Here is a 15,795-nt window from a genome sequence, read left to right on the forward strand (position 1 = left end):
GCGCCGAGAGCACCACGGCTGTGGACGACGGCGAGGAATAGGAAGGGGACGACTCGGAGCCGGGGAAGACGCAGCAGTGGATGCCCACGCGAAGAGGAGTACGAGGGTTCACTAGTTCGGCTGCGGTGTGAGGCTGCTGTCGCCGCAGAATAACAGGGGGTGTGGGTGAGTAGAGGGATGGCCTGGCCAGCGGTGGGAGTAGTAGGGGCGGTGAGGCCTCCACGGCATCACAGCCGGCCACGGGAGGCAGGAGCACGCGGCACGACCGGCACTGGTTTGGGCGGCTGGAGCAAGAAGACCAGAGGCTGAAGAAGCACTACGGCCGTTGGATGAACATCTTACGGTAACAGGAGCTAGAATCGTTCATATCGACTAAGTTGACAAAGCCCTCCATCCCCGTCAACTTGGTAGGCCCACAAGTCAGCCTCCCACTATGCTGGGTTCTAGCTGGCAAGGGGAATATTCATTTTTTGTGCATAATAAGGAGGCACTTCCTTGCGTGGGAAGATAGCTGGTGGGTCCAACATGTCAGTGGGGGGCACGTTATTTCATGAAATATAGAGGCCCTTCCGGTGGGTCCCAGATGTCAGGTGGAGGAATCATTATTTTGCGCGTAATAAGGAGGCATTTCCTTGTGTGCGGCCATGGACCGAGCTGTCAGCCTCTCCACGCACAGTCTACTTCCGATGGTGTCATTTGTTGACCACGTTGACCATGCCGTGCCGAGCGCATCCAAGCTGGTGGACGACGGCGAGGCCCCGGACAACAACGAGCCGGAGATGGGAAGACGCGGGAGTAGAGTCGCAGATGGAGAGGTGTACAAGGGTTAACTGGTTCTATTGCGGTGTGGTTCAGCAGTCAGTGGAGAAGAACAGGAGGTGTGGAGGGGTGGAGGGATGGCCTGGCCAACGGTGGAGTAGCGCTTCATAGCGAAGCGTGCTAAGCAGAGCTGCTAGCAGCAGGAGGTGGGAGGTGGTCCTGGTGGCGCTGGAGGAAGAAGACGAGAGATTGAAGATGGATGCCGGTCGTTGGATGTAAATCCAACAGCTAACATGTCTGAATCATTTGTTGACTAAATTGATAGCGACTTGCGATGGCTTCGACCTATTGGCCCACATTTCAGCCTCCAAAAATGTGGCACGTATTCAACCCATTTTTCAGAATTTACAGTCTTTTTTTGCGCGGTAGAATTTACAGTTAATTTGATCTTCTTTTTTTGAATTACAGCCATTAGCTGGGGTGGGTGAACAAATAATGTAGCGTCCATGCGGCCCATTTATTTTATTTCCTAAAAAATTACAGGCCATTTGCACTTTCTCGAAATACACGATTTTGCTGGGCTGATTCTAGTTATAATGTTGGGTTGGGCCAGCAATGTTATCAAAAAATAAAAAGGGGCTGAGCATTTTGTTGTAAATATATTTAAATAATAAGTGATATTATTACATTCGTCCTTAAATCTTACCAAGATTTTCTACACAATCACTAGGATTTTCGTGCCAAAACAATCCAGGATCTTATTTGTTAAGAAATTATTTTTATAAGTTAATAAGATGTGGGATATTGTTTTCTTACATATGTAAGTATCTGTTAAATATATGTTGACAATAAAAATAATATATAATAACATATAAAATATATTTTTTAGAAAAACAAGGAGCATCTCCCCGGGTCCATTGCTGAGAACTAAACCACAACATATTCTAATACAACAGCTCAAAAAGCAGTTCGAAAGCAAAGGTATAAAAGCTACAAACTAGGGGGGGTGTATGAACAAGTGCTCTGTATAACACAAATCACCCGAGCGGTGCCAAAGGCAGAGCGGATAGAGCACTCAAATGACACAAGGATGGTCCAGTGAAGCCTTGATGGTCTTCGGCTGAGGGGAAGTGTCAGCCTGCGGCGACCAGTAAGCAAGCGGAGACACCGGGCTGGAAGGCGTAGCATGGTGGATGTCCCTCTTTTTCGGCGCCAGGTGCCCATCATCTTCATCAGAGATCTTGAGACGAGCCCACGGGTCCAGCACCAGAGCAGGTTGAGCCTTGTTCAGCCATAAGTGATCACCAACGGTTTCTGGAGGGATCTTGTTAGGGTTTCCACGAACCTCATCAACTTGTCCTTGTCTGATCCGGAGGAGAGAATCACCCAGTCCTCACCATGTTCCTGATCAACCTCAAGACCTGCGGAATGGAAATCCTGGAGGTGTTACTGAAAATCATAGCATTTCTATATTTCCAGAGGCACCAAAGGACAGCTGAGCTAACAGTATTAAAAACTGAGCACTTTTTGGTAGCAATCCAGAATCTGGCGACAGATTTGAAGGATGAGCCAATCTGACTAGAGAAATATTCCTCAATGTGGGCCCAGAGATGTTAAGCAACTATACATTCAAAAAATAGGTGAGAACAAGACTCTTGTTCCAAGCAGTAAACACAATCAAGGGGTTGATGATGTGTCTCTTCCTAAGGTTATCCCTAGTCATCAATTTGTTTTTGGAGAGAAGCCAGAGAAATACATGAATTTTAGGGGGAACTCTCAATTTCCAGACAGCAGGGATAAACATGGGTTGAACCCCTTTAAAGTTGATAACATGATAGAGTGAGCTGGAGGAATACTTCCCCTTATTGTCCAGCTGCCAAATCAGGGCATCCGGCTCGGCAGTAAAGGTAATGCATTTGGCAATTTCCTCCAACTGGAACCATTGTTCCATGAGACTATCACTAAAGTTCCTTCTAAAAGAGAATTTTAGGCATTGACCGTCCCAAACTTCATTGACACTTTTGTTAAGCTCATTGCAGACAGAGTAAATAGGTCAAAATTGGACTGCTAGGGGGGGATGTGCCAAACCAAGTATCTTCCCAGAACCTAGTTCTGCTCCCATCCCCTATGTTCCATCTGTAGCCAAATTTCACAGCATGCATAATAGATTTTAATCCTTTCCAGAATCTAGAGGTCTTAGGGTTGGAGGAAGGGAAAAAAATATTAGGTCTATTTCCTAGGTATTTATGGGCAATAAGAAGCTTCCAGGGTTTCAGGTCTTCCTCATAGAATCTTTTAATCCAAGACCCTAGAAGACAAATGTTAGTTTCTTGGAGGTTAGGTATGCCTAGGCCTCCAAAATCTTTTTTCATAGAGACTAGGGCCCAATTAGCAAGGTGTAGCTTCCTATTTCCCTCAAAATCATTCCATAATCAATGAGACATCTTAGAATTGATGAGGTTCACTGCCCATTTAGGGAACTTGAAGAAGAAGAGGAGATACACTGAAATGCTAGCCAAACAAGCTTGTATGAGGATCAATCTACCTCTGTAAGAGAGAAGTTTGCCCCTCCACCTAGCAATCCTTTTAATGATTTTATCCAGAAGGGGTTGGATATCCTCTCTCCTCAGTTTATCATAGTGGAGAGGGATACCTAGGTACTTAATGGGGAAGTTACCTTTATTAAAGACTAGAATAGAGAGGAAGTCAGCTAACTCCTAATCATAGGGATGAGTTCACTTTTAGAGTAGTTGATTCTCATGCCTGAGACTTGTTCAAAATAGGTTAGAATAGTTTTCAGATTGCTAGCATGTGTGGAGTCATTGTCTAAGAAAAGGATGGTATCATCTACATATTGAAGGCAGATGATGCCACCAGGGCAGACCTCAGGATAGAGCCCTGCAATCAGACTATGATCAGCAACTTTGCTCAGCATTTTAGTTAGAACGTCCACTACTAAATTAAACAAAAGCGGCGAGATGGGGTGACCTTGCCTAAGGACTTTACCAGCAAGGAAAAAATCACTTTCACAGTTATTTAACTTGACCCCAACAGACCCCCCATGAGTAAGTTGCTGGATCCAACTAGTCCATTTACCCCCAAAACCTCTAAGCTCCAGGAGTTTCATAAGGAAATCAAGGTCAACTTTATCGAAGGCTTTCTCATAATCCAATTTAAGGACAAGTCCTTTATCATCTCCTGAGTGGACTGAATGAAGAACTTCATGAGCAGTAACAACACTCTCTAAAATGTATCTCCCTTTCACAAATGCAGATTGATTGCTAGCAATCAACCTCTGCGGGACTTTAGAGAGCCTAGTGGTGAGGACTTTAGAGAGAATCTTAAAACTACAGTTAATTAGGATGATAGGCCTGAATTTCTTCATAGAGGTGGCCTCAAGCTCTTTAGGAATAAGATAGAGAATAGCAAAGTTGAGCCTGTATATGTCCAACTCTCCTCTATGAAAGGCTTGGAAAAGATATAAGAGATCATTTTTCACCAAGTCCCAAAAATGCTGGTAAAACAAGAAGGGAATCCCATCAGGACCAGGAGCCCCATCAGGATAAGAGCTAAAAATGGCTTCCTTCACCTCTGTCTCTGAAAAAGGGGCTTCTAGCAGCTCATTTTCAGCAGGAGAGACTTTTTCAGAAGCAGAGAAAAAATTGTTTTGTAGAGAGAACCCAGAAGGGTTTTCTTTCTTAAACAGGTATTTGTAGAAGTCACTAGCCACTTTTAGCATCTCATCTACCTCAGTAACAGGGCCATTAGGGCCATCAAGGGAGTGAATGAGGATTTTCCTTCTCCTTTGGTTAGCTACTGCATGGAAGTAAGCAGTATTTCTATCACCCTCCTTAATGTTCCTATCTCTAGATCTTTGTTTGGCTTTGATTTCTTCTTGAAGCCAAATTTTCTTGAGCTCTCCATGGACAAAGTTTAATATATTAGTCTCAGCCTCAGAGAGGTCAGTGGTTTCTGCCTTAATATCTAGAGAATCAAACTCAAGGAGGAGAAGCCTTTTGTATCTTTTAAGATTAGCTTCCTCATTGGAGTTCCCCCCTTTGGTAGTTCTTCTAAATCTCTTGATTTTGATCTGCCAATTTTCTAGGGGGCAGCTGCTCCCAGTAGGCTCATTCTAGAGTTTCCTGACTAGCTCAGTAAAATCTTCTCTAAGCAAGCACCAAAATTCAAATTTAAAACTATTGCTCTTTGGAGTTTGGTTAAGACCAGAGTCCCAGAGCAAAGGAGTGTGTTCACTACCACATCTGGGAAGAGCTCTACAACTAGAAAGGGGAAAGAAACTATCTAATTCTGGGTCACAAAAAATTCTGTCAATGGTGGACATAATCAAGTCTACTTGATTATTGGCCCTGGTAAATTTCCTAGAAGAAAGTTTAATTTCAAGCAAGCTCCAGATCTCAATCAAGGCATTGAAGCAGTCACTCCATTTATTATTAATGGAACCATTGCTTTTATCTGCAACATTCCTAACTAAATTAAAATCCCCTCCAATCAGGGTGGGAATGTGAGTATTTAGAAATAAGGTATGAAGTTCAGAAACAAAATATTCTTTGCCTTCCTCATAAGGAGAGCCATAAACAGTGATAATCCTAAAGTTTTGAACCGTAGTTTTCAAATTAACTAAACAACTAACAGAAAAGTCTACGTGTGACCAAGCAACATCCTCAAAATTGCTTAAATCTACTCCCATCAGGATGCCTCCAGTAGATCCTTTGGATGGAAGAACATGCCAGTCAAAATCTCTGTTGCTAATGAGATATTTATGAAAAGAAGAGGAAAAATCCTCTTTCTTAGTTTCCTGGAACCCAAGGATGGTAGCATGAGTTTTGTCAATGGTGTCAATAATAAGGGATTTCCTACCAAGAGCAGCAATACCTTTAATATTCCAGAACAAAGCATTCATGGAGAAATGTTGTTCCTAGGGTGCTTGCCCCATTAATGTCTACAAATAAGAGACCAGAGACACTCACTTGGCTCAGTAGGGGGGTCAACGCAGTCTAAACTAGAACTACCATCTAGAGAAAAATTCTCACAAACAGAGCCTTCAGATCTATTTTGGTGAGGGTAAATAAAGGAAGAGCATTCAATGCCATCATTAAGAGAAGTAACATCGACACCAATCTTAGAAACAATGGCATTGAAGGAAGGATCATTAAAGTTGGAGAAGGAAGTGTGTTTCATACCCTCGGGTTTTTGCACTTCCAGGTTCTGAACCTCTTTGAGTTGTTGAGCCTTTTCAATAATGTTTATCTTGTCACCAGCTACCCTGGCACTGGTTCTAGTGGCTTGAACAGGACCCCATTTGGGAAGGTGCTTCTCCTTAGGAAGGGCAGGGAAGTCAGAGTTGTATTTTGAGTCCAAATTGCCTGGGAGTTCAGTTGTTTCAACAAGTGCCTCTTGATCCTCTTGTAGATCTACAGAACCTTCTAATTCCATCAGATCATCATCTTCCAGGAGCTCCATTTCCCTGAGGAGGTTGAATCCATTAGTTTCATCAAGCACAGAATTCAAGATCTTTTCCTGGATGCTGAGTTGAGGAGTGTATGGAGAATCAGGGAGGTGTGTCTTGAGGACTGAAGTGGGTGTAGTTTCTCCAAGCATCTCATCGTGGCCAAAAGACTGTCCTTTGATGTTAGGGGCCCCAGAATTGGCAGTAGGCCCTTTATCTGATTCAGATCTAGAGCTCCTGTTGGATTCAGCATCTTCGGTAAGATTGGTACCAGTTTCAGCTGCAGAGACATATGTACCAGCAGAGAGGTTGGTGGAGGTGCCAGTTTCAGTGGGGGTTAAGGACTCCACCTCAATGAGTAGCCTGTAGATTTTGTTCCCAACTCCAGAAAGTCTTTCAGCGGGGATTTTGGAGGGATCTTTACATAAGATTTTGACCCTAACAGTTTCATAGAATGACTTGAAATTATGCTGCCAATCCACATCCAGTAAGACCCCCAGAGTGGAAGTGATTTGATCCAGCATAGTCCAGTCACACCACTTGGGGGTTCAATTTCCTGATCTTGATCCAAGTTTCATGGAGGTCCTCTTCAGGCTCAATCTTGCCTTTCTAGACTTCAACATTGACTGCAACATTGTCTTTTTTGAGACCAAAACAGGGGTATCCAGCAACTTGAACTACATCTATTTCAGGAGGGAATTTCACCAAGAATGTCCATTCATCTAGGGCATTGATTCGCCAGGGCCAGTTGGTTTTGTAAATGTCTGCAAACTCAGTGGCAAGTTCCTGCTTGGTTACTTCACCAGCTTCTACCAGAACAATCCCCACATTCTTCAGGGAGCCATGATACTGGGCATTTTCATCAGGTGGGTCTATGTGGTAGAACCCTAATCCTGGAGTAGCACTTCCAACATATCTAGCAAAACTGTGGGTTTTCCTTCTGACAGGGCAATTCTCAACTTTATGGGTAACCATTTTGTAGATAAAACAACTCTAGGGCTTGACACATTTATCCAAATGATGCCCTGGTTCCCCACAGTTATAGCAGATCACCTCAGAGTATGCCATAAGGCCCGAAGCAGGGGCGGGAGCAGTTTTCTGGATGTCATGTCTCTTCTTTTGCTGATTCTTGCCTTGAGATTTCCCACTGATCTGAGAGTCAGAACCACCAGCAGATTGATCTTGGGCAATTACAGGAGCCTGCCCAGATTGGGCCCCCATTTGGGGCGGAGGTGGGCTGTACCACTGCCCAACCGGCGCTCCCCCCCATTCTGATAGGGGAAATTCATCGGAGTTCCTGGTTCCTTCTCATCCTCCAGCTAGATGTTGTCTCTCAGGAAGCAGAAATAACCACCAGACAGCTCAATTGAAGCAGATTGCAAGCCTAATTTCAATCTTCTGCAGGTTTGGGGGAGAGGTAAGGTAGGGGATCCACCTGCTCCAGCTCCGGTGGCGTGCTGGTGGGCATGCGTCCAGTCAAGCATTCCCATCTCGCAGCACGGCGTGGATCTCCTGAATTCACTTCTCCTTTCGCCCATTGAATGAACGCAATCGGATGCTCCCTGGGGTGGGGCATCCTGTGCTTCTCCAAGAAATCTCCTTCGAAGTAGATCCGCAGGGCTAGATTCAGCATCTCCCAATCCACATGATCCTTGCACATCCGAGCATACCTGCGCGAGTGAGAGAACGGATTCGGTCCCTCCTCGGCTTCCTCCCTCGCAGCTTCCTCCTCTGCTTTCCTCCATTCGCGCGTGCACTGGGTCCAGGAGAGAGCGTCGTCGCGGATCCGCATTGCCCACTCCCTCCATCTCCTCCCTCAAGTCTCCTGCAGCACCACCGGCGCGACGGAGTTGAGCGGCTGGAGCATCCGCGGGAAGGTTTGTAGACATGTGGGAGATGCATCTTGTACATCTGCCAGTCTTCCAGCCATCCCCCCGTGGATCTGGCCGGCGACTCCATGGGGCGCGCAAGCGGACTTGCTGAGGGGGGCAAGCGCGCCCGGAGTCAGGAGGCGGGGGTGGCGGCGAGATCTATGGCGGCGGCGAGGGTGGAGGTAGTGGCGGGGATGGCGGCGAGGGTGGAGGTGGTGGCGGGGGCGAAGAGGATCACGAGAGAGGTCATCTATTTGCCAATTATGTGAACTAAACAGTCAACATATAAAATAATTTAAATATATATAATATAGTTAGAAGGGAAACATAAGTTGGACCTAGTGTTCCTATTAGAACAGACCTCTGCGTTTTCTTCGAAAAAATATATAAATTGGGCTGCCAAAAATAAAACCTCAGATGGGAGGTCCATAGGCCGATCAATACATGACAGCCCTAAGAAAATACAAACAGGCCTATGGACCTCCCATCCGAGGTCGTGGGCTGCGCAGGTTAAAAATGAAAGCCTAGACGGGGCAGACCAAAACCACGTCCAACACTTGCCAAAACTTCATCCCTCGTTTTCAATGTGTTTCGCACACTCGACATTGTGTGGGCATTTTGACTGTGCATCATATGAAGACGTGCTATGCATGAATGTTGATCAACATGATGTTAACTGGCTGGTAGTTCCATTTTGCACCATGAATAAAACTTCCAACATGATGTTAACCCTGTTTGAAAAGGCCGTGTTAATATAAATGCTCTTCCTCTGAAAGTTGCAGTTTCTTATCTGAAACTGAACTTGCAGTTTCTTATCTGAAACTGAAACTTGTAGTTTCTTCTCTGAGAATCACATTGTCTGCACTTTTATACTCCTATCAAACTACATTTTTTTAAGTGCTAAAAATAGATCTCTAGAATTCATAAAATACTTCATATGCTCAATACTGCAAATCTGAAATTCAAAAGACATTCATATCTGAAAGTACTCTCAAAATACACAACACAAAACACAATTCACAACCTGCAAATACTGGCAACCCTAAGCTCCTCCTGACAATTCACAACCTGCCCGACTATTGGGCTGGGGGGCAGCCCCCTCCTATGACTCGGCGGCAGACAGCCGCCCCGTGAGACGATGTGAACGGCGAGGGAGACGATGGCGGGGAAGCGTCGTCGGGCCAACTGCTTTTCTCCTCTTGCAGTTGGGTTCGGTCGACGAAGACTCCACCGGCCCGCTCTGGCAGGACACCCTCACAAACGGCACCCTGTAGATGCTCGATCCTTCAATCTCTGGTGGATGCTCCATCTGGGATCGATACTCCCACCACCGCTCCCTCATGATCGGATTCGGTGAATTTGTTTGCTCCATGGCCCAGAGGAGCAGCTCTATGTACTCCGGCGCGACTCCCTCTGGGAGTATCGCCGCCTTTTCGCTCTGTTGCAGATATTTGGTCATGGATGTCACCGTAGCCGCTAGTTGGTCCTTATTGTCAAACACAGACTATATCTCCAACATCCTATCTAGCTTCACAGGGTCGCCATCTGCGATCCTCACGTATCGGTTCTACTCCTCCATCGATCTACTTCTCCACAGCACCTTCACTCGCCGGCGGTGGTTTTTGAATGGAAGAGGAGAGGAGCAGCGCTGGTTTTGGATTAGAACGGGAGAGGAGCGACGCTGGTTTTGGACTGGAACAGGAGAGGAGGGGCGGTAGTTTTGAAATGAAAGAGGAGAGGAGCAGCGCCGCATTTAGATTGGACCAGGAGAGTAGCGGCGGTGGTTTAAGAGGAGATGAGCGGAAGAGCGGCGCTGGTCTTGGAAGTATTTTTTTGTTGTTTTGCATATTTGGGTTTAAGTTTGACCATGTATTGTATTTGACAAGCAAAATTTGAATGCATGTCACCAAAAATTGTATCGTTTGGTTCGCATCTGAATGTACTTTCAAATTATATTATTTTTGCAACGTATAACATATATTTTATGTGCGAAAATCAAGGTCAATTATGACCCAGAATAAAAGGGAGCCTAGTTAATGTGGGGTCGCTTTCTTAATTGAAGGGTAAATTGATTTTGATTTTGATCCAGTCACAGCGCACCGGCCCTCTCGTCCAATCCTAAATCGTTGCTGCATGCACCTCTCCCTCTTCTCCATTGCAAAACTACCTCCTCTCATCTCCATCATCTCCATTCCAAAACCACCGTCTCGCCTCTCCCTCTTCTGATCATGTCCATTGCAAAACCACCTCCTCTCCTCTCCATCATCTCCATTCCAAAACCACCGTCTCGTGTCTCCCTCTTCTCTATTGCAAGACCACCGTCTCTCCTCTGTTTTCTAGACGCTTTGCTCCATGGCGCGGGCACAATCCTTGGAATCAAAATTAGTATACTGTATACTATTTAAAAGTTGAGGGCGGGGCTTTTCCTGTGCGGTAGGCGGCGGGGCAGTTCCGCCTAGTCGGTTCGACAAAGACGCGAGAAGATGAGGGAGTAGGCTGCTGCAAACGTAGGGTTGTGTGATTTGACAGTGATTTACTGCTGGACAGGTGGGGCCCCGTGATTTGACTTGCCATTATCATTTTAACTGCGGCGCTACGACCGGCGTGAGTCTCCCGATTCCTGACCACCTCCATACAGGTGCCTCTCCCAATGATCCACCATGTAGTAGAGGCTGGCTCTTTCATGAGATCCCACTTCTCCACTTTTTCCTTGCCTCTCTTTCCTCCACATATGGAAAAATGCCATGTAAAGCGCACTATTGTACTTACTTTTACTTGCTCCTACAGGTGCTTAAGCTTTCCACATAGGCATAAAGTCTGATGTGGCAAGTTAATCAAGAAGAGAGAGACTAGTTTGGTGACCCAAGGAAGAAACGGTGCTAAGCGCGTGTACCTAGGTGAAAAGACAATTTTGAGTCTATAGCTAATTAAATGAAGCAAACTTGCAACACCATTTCATTGGAAGAGGTCACTCCTTGGCAAATGCAATAAATACTAGTACTCCCTGTGTCCCATAATATAAGAACGTTTTTGGCACTACACTAGTGTCAAAAATATTATTATATTATGGGACAGAGGGAGTACGAAGAAAGAGATAGAGAGGAGTAAAAAAATACACTTATAGCCAACCTTATAGCCAACCTTGTTGTAGTATGAGTGACTAAGTGATGACTATGTATGACATGCCAACATCAGATAGCCTAACGCACCGTGTTAAATCTCCAAGGGCGCGACCGCGCGAGTGATGCGACGGTCGTGGTAGGCGTGACCATGATACAGGCTGCTGGCAGCCCTTGGATCTGAGATCAAACGGTCGGATGCTAAGTTGCTGAAAATTTGCAAAATAACCATCCAGGATAGGATATTCACCCATAGGTCTAGAATCATGCCATGCAACCATTCGATCTCAGATCCAAGGGCTCTCGGAAGCCCGTATCAAGGGAGAATGGAAAGCCACTACCCTGCCATTCGCACGCTGGTAGTTCGCTCCTACTAATCCACGCACGTCCTTTAATACTACGACGGTTCGCTCCTAGTCATCCCATCCATTCACATTATGGCAGTTCCGCTAATCCTAACCCTCCTTCCAAATCCATGGCGTCCCAAATCTCCACGATCGGCGGTGAGTACAAGGTTAGAACCATCACCGGCGATGAGTTCGATGTCATCTACACCCATTCTTCCGCGACGGTGAAAGGATGCTTTTCTCGCTTCAGATGCATGTTTGAAAACTCAGATGATCAGTGGGTCGCTGGGCTAGATTTTGAGTACACCACAGTCCTGGGACTAGAGAAGGATCTAAAGGACAAAGAGAGGAAGAAACCCGCCATGATCCAGGTTTGCGTACATAACATTTGCTTGGTCTACCACATATGCCATGCCGACGTTGAGTGCGAGGATTTTAAGAACTTCCTCAAGGACAAAATAGTGAAATTCATTACTGTACTCTTTAAGAACGACAGGGATGTCCTGCGTCGGGTAGGTCTCGTTGTAGGCAACCCCTTCGACCTCCAAAAGAATCGGCTGGTGTCCTCTCGTCAGCCTTCAATGTTGACCCTGGCAGGAGCCATGGTTCATCCTTTGTACGGTAAACTGGAGAAACCTCCATACACGTTTCATCGTCATGCATGGCAGCGGAATGTACTAGATATAGACCACATCCACTATGCTACAATGGATGGCTACCTTTGTTTCAATATATACAAGGGTTGGATGAAGAGCAACAGCCAAGTGTGCGGTTCAAGCAAAGAAGTATCGGCCAAGAGGAAGAGGGACAAGGACGAAGTTGAGGACGTGGACGAGGAATCCGAGTAAGGTGGCAGTGTCATTGCTCATGGTGGTTCTAATGCAGTAGACACTGGAATAGTTGCAAAGTTTAATTTCAGGTGTGCTTAATTTAATTTGAGGGGTGTGTTGTGCTGAGCCCCTAGCAGAACTATGTTATGTTTCTTCTCGTTACTTTAACTCTTCAGTATGTACATACTAGTATTTATTACATTTCATCTTTTAGTTGGTGTAGTACTACCACTCGTTTCTTCACATTATATACGTACAATATATATGGCCAACATCATATAGCCAGAAGTTTAGTTGTCAAAGAATTTCAGGGTGTTTAGTTTTATCAAAGAATTCCAGGATGCTTAGAGGGTGCTTGGATCCAAGAGACTTATTTTAGTCTTACTAAAAATAGTCTCTTTAAGAGGCTAAAGTTCCAAGCACCCCTGACTAAAGAGGGGCTAAAACTAATCTTGAGACTAAAATTTTTTAGTCAGGGGTACCCCTACTAAAGTGTGGATTAGTCCTCTCTCTACTCATTTAACTCCTCTCCTTTAACACAGGCGAGTTCTGGATTGGAGGGTTTGGAGGATAATAAATGCTCATTAACTTGATTTTAGCCTTTTTAGTATTTGGATCCAAGCATGGGTGAGGCTAGCATGCTTTAGTCCCACTACTTTTAGCCATGGGACTAAAACGTATCCAAGCACCCTCTTAGTTTTATTTGAGGGGTGGGTTGTGCTGGACAGCATTATTGTGACTAGCCTTTTTAATAGTACTATATGCATAATTTGGCGAGGAGTGCTCGCTATATGTACCACCTTTTCTTAATTTCAAGTTTGGCTCCATGGTGCAATCCATCGATACTACTGTTGTACAAAAGTATACATTTTTTAAAAGGCTAGAGGGCGGGGCAGTCTAGCTTGGTCGGTTTCACAAGAGGCGAGGGCCTTTGAGATTTGACGGCTCATTACTGCTGGAAGGCAGGGCCTTGTGATTTGACTGCTCGTATAAATGCGCCGACGACCTGATCGAGGAGGAGCAAAGAACCATGCGGTATACTCAAGTTTTCCAATGGAGTAGTACTGCGACGGAGGAGCACGAAACACGGCATCCCAGTGCCATATGGCGATAAAAATGATCTAATTTTCTTGTCATCTCATTGTTAGCATTGTTCTATTCATTCCCTCAAAAAAACATTGTTCTATTCATGCCTCGCAGAGAACGTGACACGTGCGGTGAAACACCCGAAGCAAAAGATGAAACACAGCAGCAAAAGAAGAAGGAAGATTATCACCCCAAATGATCTAATTCGCCGCAGAGTCGTAACTGCTTCTTCATCTCCTCCACGACCTCCATCTCCTTGCGCATCTCCTTCGCCATCTTCTTCATTCTGTCCATGACGAGGGATTTCTCGATGCGATCCTTCATCATCTGTTCCACGGTCGCATTACGTACCTTGACAGCAGCCGGGTGCTCGATGCGGAGCTTCGCCAACTCCTCCTTCTGTTCCATGACGAGGGCCTGCAGCATCTTCATCAAGGAACTACCATTCTCCTGCAGCTTCTTCCAGCCGGCGTTCTTCTCCTTCAACAGGTCGATCTCGTGGCAGAGCTTCACCTTGTCCTCCTGAAGTGGCAGGATTTCGTCGGTCGCCTTCTTCTCCGAGGCAATGCTCTTCTTTAGCAGCTTCACCAAGCTAGCGGTCAACTCCCCCTGCTGATTGAGCTCAGGGGCATGTCTTCGAGGCTCTCCTTAAGCAACTCAATCAAGCCTTGAATGAACTCCTTCTACTTATTGAGGTGCTTATTGAGCTGATCGGGCATGCCATCGAGGGATAACGACTCCAGCTCCGCCGGCTCGGCATGTTCGCCTCCGCGGCTAGGGCACTCCTGGGAGCCATCGCCTACCTGTGAGAGATCTTTCGAGGTCTCTGCATGGCGGCGAGCCCTCTCTTTTTTTCCGCAGCCTTGGTTGCTGCTCCCTTGTTACAAGTAGTTCTCGACCTAGAGCTCTGCTCACCGGCCATGGCAACGAGGGACGAAGAAGAAGCACTTATGAGGAGGAAAGGTAGAGTAATTTTCGGTTAGGTAGTTCCCCTTTTTATAACCTAAATACTAGCACTAGTACTAATACCTGCATAGTGGGAACACGTTCAGGTTTGGTACATACTAGTAGGTGTGAGTAGGCTTTCGAATGTGATGGCAACAAGGTAATGATTAATTGATGGTTTTGGTTTCGAGGCCCGGAACGGCTCCCGATAAGTTTAGCGGAACATAAATTTCAAGTACTACGCTACTCAACTGCGTAAATATTATGTTACTGTCAAAAATTGGCACAAAATACGAAGGAGACCAATGGAAGTACTACTAGCAACCCATGATTTAACTACTCGCATGCGCGCAGTGGAGTAATAATGTCTTTCTTCCGCCCTCATGTCCACTCAATTTGCATGCGCTGTATTAATTGACCATCAATGAAGTGAACGAGTTTACACGCGTCAAATTATCACATGGGGTGGATCTTGGTACAAAATTGCGTCCTCCCATGTACCCGTGTGTGCGTGCGAGGGAATGAGTGCGTGCGTGCCGTGCATTCATATCTTCGCTTCATGCATTGTAACATCCCAAATTTTCAATTTGGAATGTTATACACTAGATCATATGCATATCATATTTTCTTGCATTTTGGTTGATCCTAGAAATTTCACGCAACTCAAGGACCCTCGGAGAGAGTTGGAGATTTCGTTATTTCCATATTTGAGAGTTTTCTCAAATTTTGAAAAAAATAGGATCATTTGATTTATTTATTTTATCTTCAATAATTTTCCGGTGTCAAAATATGAGAGAGGGAATAATATGACTTTCCCAAATTTAGGAAAAATGAAGATATAATAAATAGATCAATTTTGCTTTCCGGTGTTTATTTGCATTTTATTTGGATAGGGAAAAATGCGCGTTTCCGAAAATTGCATTTTAGGTCCGGAGAAAAGTTCATTTTGTTCGGCTCATTTTTAGGAGTCGGGGAAAATTTACTTTAGATTTTTCGGAGTTCGTTTATATCCCTTTTTGTTTTTTTTTCTGCGCGAGGAAACTATAAAAAAAACAGCGCCTTGGGCCAAAGGCCCAAGCCAAGCCACCTACCGCCGCGCTCCCAGGCGCCAGGCGCCGAGCCAGGAGCCGGTCGGCCGCCGCCGCCTCTTGCTAGGACCGAATCCTTTTAGGATTCTAGGGCGCCCCCTTGTCCCCTTTTCCTTATTTCGTTTTCTTTAGTCCTACTCCGTTTATTTTCTAGATCTTTCCTACTCCTATTCTAATTCCTTGTCCTCTATCCCAAGTAAACCCCTCCCCTCCCCAATATAAATACCCAAGCACCCCCCCTCTAAACACATCAAATCAAAGCTCTCCTCCACACCGCGCCTTG

This window comes from Triticum urartu, chromosome 4, assembly GCF_003073215.2.
Source record: "Triticum urartu cultivar G1812 chromosome 4, Tu2.1, whole genome shotgun sequence".
Lineage (NCBI taxonomy): Eukaryota > Viridiplantae > Streptophyta > Magnoliopsida > Poales > Poaceae > Triticum > Triticum urartu.